The sequence below is a fragment of the Pteropus alecto genome, unplaced genomic scaffold (assembly GCF_000325575.1).
Source record: "Pteropus alecto unplaced genomic scaffold, ASM32557v1 scaffold125, whole genome shotgun sequence".
Lineage (NCBI taxonomy): Eukaryota > Metazoa > Chordata > Mammalia > Chiroptera > Pteropodidae > Pteropus > Pteropus alecto.
Genome location: NW_006436888.1, coordinates 7051153 through 7056216, shown reverse-complemented (window position 1 = coordinate 7056216; position 5064 = coordinate 7051153). Strand labels below are relative to the sequence as shown.

The following is a 5064-nucleotide window of genomic DNA, read 5'->3' as shown; positions in this document are numbered from 1 at the left end:
AGGGAAATCTCAAGTCTCTGGTAATTAAGCAATTTAATTCTAAATAATACATGGGCAAAAGAAGAAATCACCAAAAAAAAATTAATATTTTGAAAAGAATGACAATGAAAGAACAATAAATCAAAATTTTGATAAAATTGGTTATCTAGGATCCCATTTGAGGAAGCAAGAAGAAAATGATCAAATTAACCCAAAATAAACAGAGAAGAAATAATAAAAATAAGATTGGAGATCAATGGACTAGAAGACAAATAGAGAAAATCAATGAAACCAAATGCTACCTGAAAAGATCAATAATTTTGATAAACCTCTATTTAGACTGATTAAGAGGAAACAAATTAACAATATTAGGAATAAAAGAAAGATCAACATTACAGACCCTATAAATATTAAAAAGATAATATAGATATAATTTGAAATTTTTACTAATAAATTTGATCATCTAGATAAAATGCACAAAACATTGAAAAGACACAGACCAACAGATTACCAAACTGACACATGAATATAAAATTTGAATAGGCTTATGTCTATCTGTAATTTTAAACTTTCCATAAAAAAAAATTTAGTCCCAGATAGCTTTACTGTGACCTAGCGAACATTTAAAAAAGAAAAAATAGCAATCCTTTACAAACCCTTTAAGAAAAGAGAGTAAGAGGAAATATTTCTCACTAATTTTTTGAAGTCAATTATTACTTTGATATCAAAGCCAGATAAAGATATCACAAAGAAAGAAAACTATAGCTCAATATTCATCATGAACAAAAATGTAAGTTTTCAACAAAATATTAGCAAATTCAATCCTGTAGTACATAATGACCAAGCAGGATTTATCCTAGGAAGGCACAGTTGGCTTAACATTTGAAAGGAATCAATGTAATTTACCACATTAACAGAATAAAGTATAACAAGAAAAATTAGCATTTGACAAAATTTAATGCCCATTCATGATAAAAACCTCAACAAACATAGATATAAAAGGAAAAATTCTAAGAAAGAACCAAAAAAGGAAGGCAGGGAGGGAGAAAGGGCAGGAGGAAAGGAAGGAAGGAGGGAGGGAAGGGGGAAGAGGAGGAAGGAGGAAGGAAGAATCTTGCATTGTACTTAGCAGTGAATGACAACGTTCTCCCCCTAAGATGAGAAAGAGGCAAAGATGTCCACTCTCAACGCATCTATTCACTATCATACTGGAGGTCCAAGTGAGTTCAACAAAGCACAAAAAAGGAAAGAAAATGTACAAATCAGAAAGGAAGAGGTAAAACTGTCTTTATTTGCAGATGACCTCACTGCGTGCAAAGAAAATCCTAAGGAACCAACTAGAAGGCGACTAGAATTTATAGCAGGGCCAAACACAAGGTCACCATATAAAAACTGATTGTGTGTCCCATCAATGAACACTCAGAAGCTGAAATTTATAAAATACAGTATTAACGGCATCTTCAAACTGTAATTACTTAGGATAAATTTAACAAAATATGTGTAAGACCTGAAAACTACAGAATCTTACACACAAAAAGTTAAAGAAACTTTTTTTAAAAATGGAGAGATATAAGAGGTTCGTGGGCTGAAAGATTCAATATTGTTAAGATGTCAATTCTTCCCAAACTGATCCACAGATTTAATGCAATCCCAATCAAAATTCCACCAAGCCTTTTTAAAAACAGAAACTGGTAAGCTGATTCTAAAATTTATATGGAAATGCCAATGACCAAAAATAGCAAAGCAATCTTGAAAAACAAGCACAAAAATAAGACCTACACTGCCTGAATTCCTATAGTGCTGAGGTACTGATAAAGACATTCATCAGATCAGTGAAACAGAACAGAATCCAGAAAAAGACCAAACACATACCTGCAGTTGATGTTCAATAAAGGTATCAAGGCAATTAAATGAGAAAAGTCTGTTTTCAACAAATGTTGCTCCAACACCTGGCATTTGTGTAGAAAAGGATGAACTTTCACCCCCTACTTCGCATCACATACAAAATGAATTCAAAATGAATCACAGTCTTAAATGTAAGAACTAAAACTTCAAAAAGAAAGCAGAGATATAATTTTTGTAATCATGAGGTGATCAAAGATACTTTCATAAAGGAAAATGATATACTGGACTTCAATAAAATCAAATATTTTGCTCTTTGAATGATACCATTATAAAAAGAAGTCATCATATGGGAGAAAATATTCATAATACTCATTTACCATAATATTTGATAAATATTCATGTTAAAGGACTTGTATCAATATGAAAAGAAGTCTTACAATAAATTATTCTAAAGACAAATAACTCAGTTTTTAAAATTAGGCAAAAGATTTGACTGGGCAAAGATACTTCACAAGATCTACAAATGGGCAATACGACATGAAAAGATGCTCGACATCGTGAACAGTCAGGAAATTCAAATCTGAACCCTCAATGAGCTATCACCACACACCTATCAAAAGAGCTAAAATCAAAAAGGCCGACAACACTGGTCTTGCTGAGGAGGGCGAAGACCCAAAACCCACGCACCCTGGCAGGAGTGTAAGTGGTGCGGCTGCTCTGGAAGCCTGTCTGACGCTGTCTTAAGAAGCTCCCTGCTTGCATGAGACCCTGCCACTCCACCCCCAGGAGTTCGCTCAGGAGACATGAAAATATAAATCTACACGAAGACGACGGGTGTAACAATGTTCATAACACCTTTATTCCTAACGGCCAATAGCTTGGAAACAGCCCAAAGGTGAACAAGATAAAGCACTGTGAATTTCCACACAGTGGACTACTACTCAGCAGTAAAAAAAAAAAAAAAATGAACTACTAATACTACAACTACATAAATGAATTTCAAACTTATGCTGGCAGAAGCCAGACCTAAACGATGACATACATACAACATTATTCCCTTCGTACAACGTTTTAGGAGATGCAAAACAATCTAAAATGAGAGAAAACACAGTGGGTATCTGAGGCTGGAAGAGCAAAAGACTACAGAAGGGCATGAGGCAACTTCTGGTGAGTGCTGGAAACGTTTTGTATCTTGATCACTAGTTTTGCCATAATTTCACTGGTGTTTTTTCACTTGAAAAAACTCAGCAGATGGTATACTTTAAATCAGAGGAGTTTATTATAAAGTACACCCCAATAAGTTGTTTTGAAAATTACACTAAAAATCTCATTTGTGAAAAAGAAAAACTGGGAGTTAAAATAAGTAATCCAAAAGAGCTTATATTTAAAACGAGGTCCACAAAATTGTCAAAAAGAACTGACAGTTCAAAATTTTCTATTAGTGATGACAGTTTTAAAAATTAAATGACCTACTTAAGTGCACTTATATTTAAATAGTTTGAATGTTAAACATACTTATGTGGCCATAGTGCAGATTTCATATATTTTAAATTTCTATAGTGTCCTGGGAAATAGGAAGTAGACTCAGGTTTATTCTAAATTGATAAATGTCTAACCTTGTTTTGACTCTATGCTACACTTTAAGAAAACAAATACTTTTCACATGACAATGTATTTATCTTTTTAATTTACAATGTAACATAGTTCAAAACTTGTTACTCCAAAGAAGTAAAAATAAACATTAACTTCTCACAAGACTTTCCCACTCACTTCATTAAACAAAGTGTCTACAACTAAAACTCTCTGTGAGCCAGTATGACAATGAAATACAAAAATTAAGACAGCCACGAAATTTTTCCATTCATCGCAAAATGAGAACACAACTCCGTCTTTCGGTGGCTGAAGTGCTCACATTGCATAACCCAAGACACCAGAGCTGGCTTGCCTCGACAAGAATCCCAAATGATGGGATGGCAGCTTCATAGAAATGAAAACTCATAAAACTAAAAACCCTCTGGCGATGCTTAGGAAAACTTCAGAAAGAACTTGATACAAAGGACCCTGAGCAAAAATAATCCAAATTATTTCTGTAGAGAAGTATATTCTACAGAATCCTTTGAGGGTTTGGAATAGAAAGAGAATAAATCAGATAAATTCAGGAAAGTGCCAAAAATAGATTATTTAATTACATATGGTAACATCTTCATTATTCAGAATTTGACTGATCAGCACAGTCACAAAAGGGGAATTTTTTTCATAAAGCTTTTATACAAAAAACTCAACAGAAAACAAGCAAATATCCAAGAGTTACTTTGAACACACATACATTTTTAAGGACAACTAAATTCACAGACATTCACACCTACACCTACCATAGCTACTGTTTGCACTATCAACAAGCTCTGAGTTTCAGTTTCCTCATTTGTAAAATAATCTCGAAGGCTCTTCTGGCTTCTATTATTACATGTTCAGAATAATGATTACTTATAAAAACAAAACCCCTAAGTACCAACAAGGTGAGGGAGGAAACAAATATATATGGAAATGTGAAAAATCTTTCGGTTACTGAGAACATGGCATATGCCCAGCAAGATCATTCAAACTTCAACATACAAGAGACTATTGTAACGTGAAGTAATACCCCAGAAACAATAACTGACCAAGAATAAACGTCAACTACATCATATATCAATATGTTCAGACATCTACATGTTTCCTCAAAAGCAAGCTATATAGTAGAAAGATCCCTAAATTGGGAATCTGGGTTTCTTTCCACCCTTCATTATGAACTTTTTATTTTTTAATTTTTTTAGGCGAGGCAACCCTTAGTTGACCTCACAGATTGCAAGGACTTTGTCAGCTTACTATCCCTTATTTTTTTATTATTATTTTTTACGCCTATAGCACCTGGTCTTCCTAGGAGGTCTCCCATCCAAGTACTAACCAGGCCCAACCCTGCTTAGCTTCCGAGATCGGACGAGATCGGGCTTCTTCAGGGTGGCATGGCCATAGACAATTGTGAACTTTTTAGATCGGCATTCAACAAGTTATCTGGCCTTTCTAAGCCTTGGATTTTTATCTATTTAGAGATTGGAACAGATGATCTCTAAAGTCCTTTCCAACTCTAGTTGACCAATCAAGAAAAAAACCGAAAGGGTGCTTAAATTACACTCAGTTCACCATGAGAAGACCTGTGCAGCCTCACGCTCAGCAGCCTAGGCAAGCAAGCAAACACACACA

At 34.2% G+C, this 5064-nt stretch overlaps 1 protein-coding gene and 1 non-coding gene across 4 annotated transcripts in view; both read right to left on the bottom strand.

Annotated features, from left to right (window-relative positions):
• Positions 1 to 5064, bottom strand: part of RERE (arginine-glutamic acid dipeptide repeats) — a 367252-nt gene that overhangs the window by 99158 nt on the left and 263030 nt on the right. The gene's annotated exons all lie outside the window — the stretch shown is intronic.
• On the bottom strand, positions 4720 to 4838 carry LOC112481823. Its single transcript, XR_003047058.1, has one exon. It is a non-coding gene; the product is annotated as a 5S ribosomal RNA (ribosomal RNA).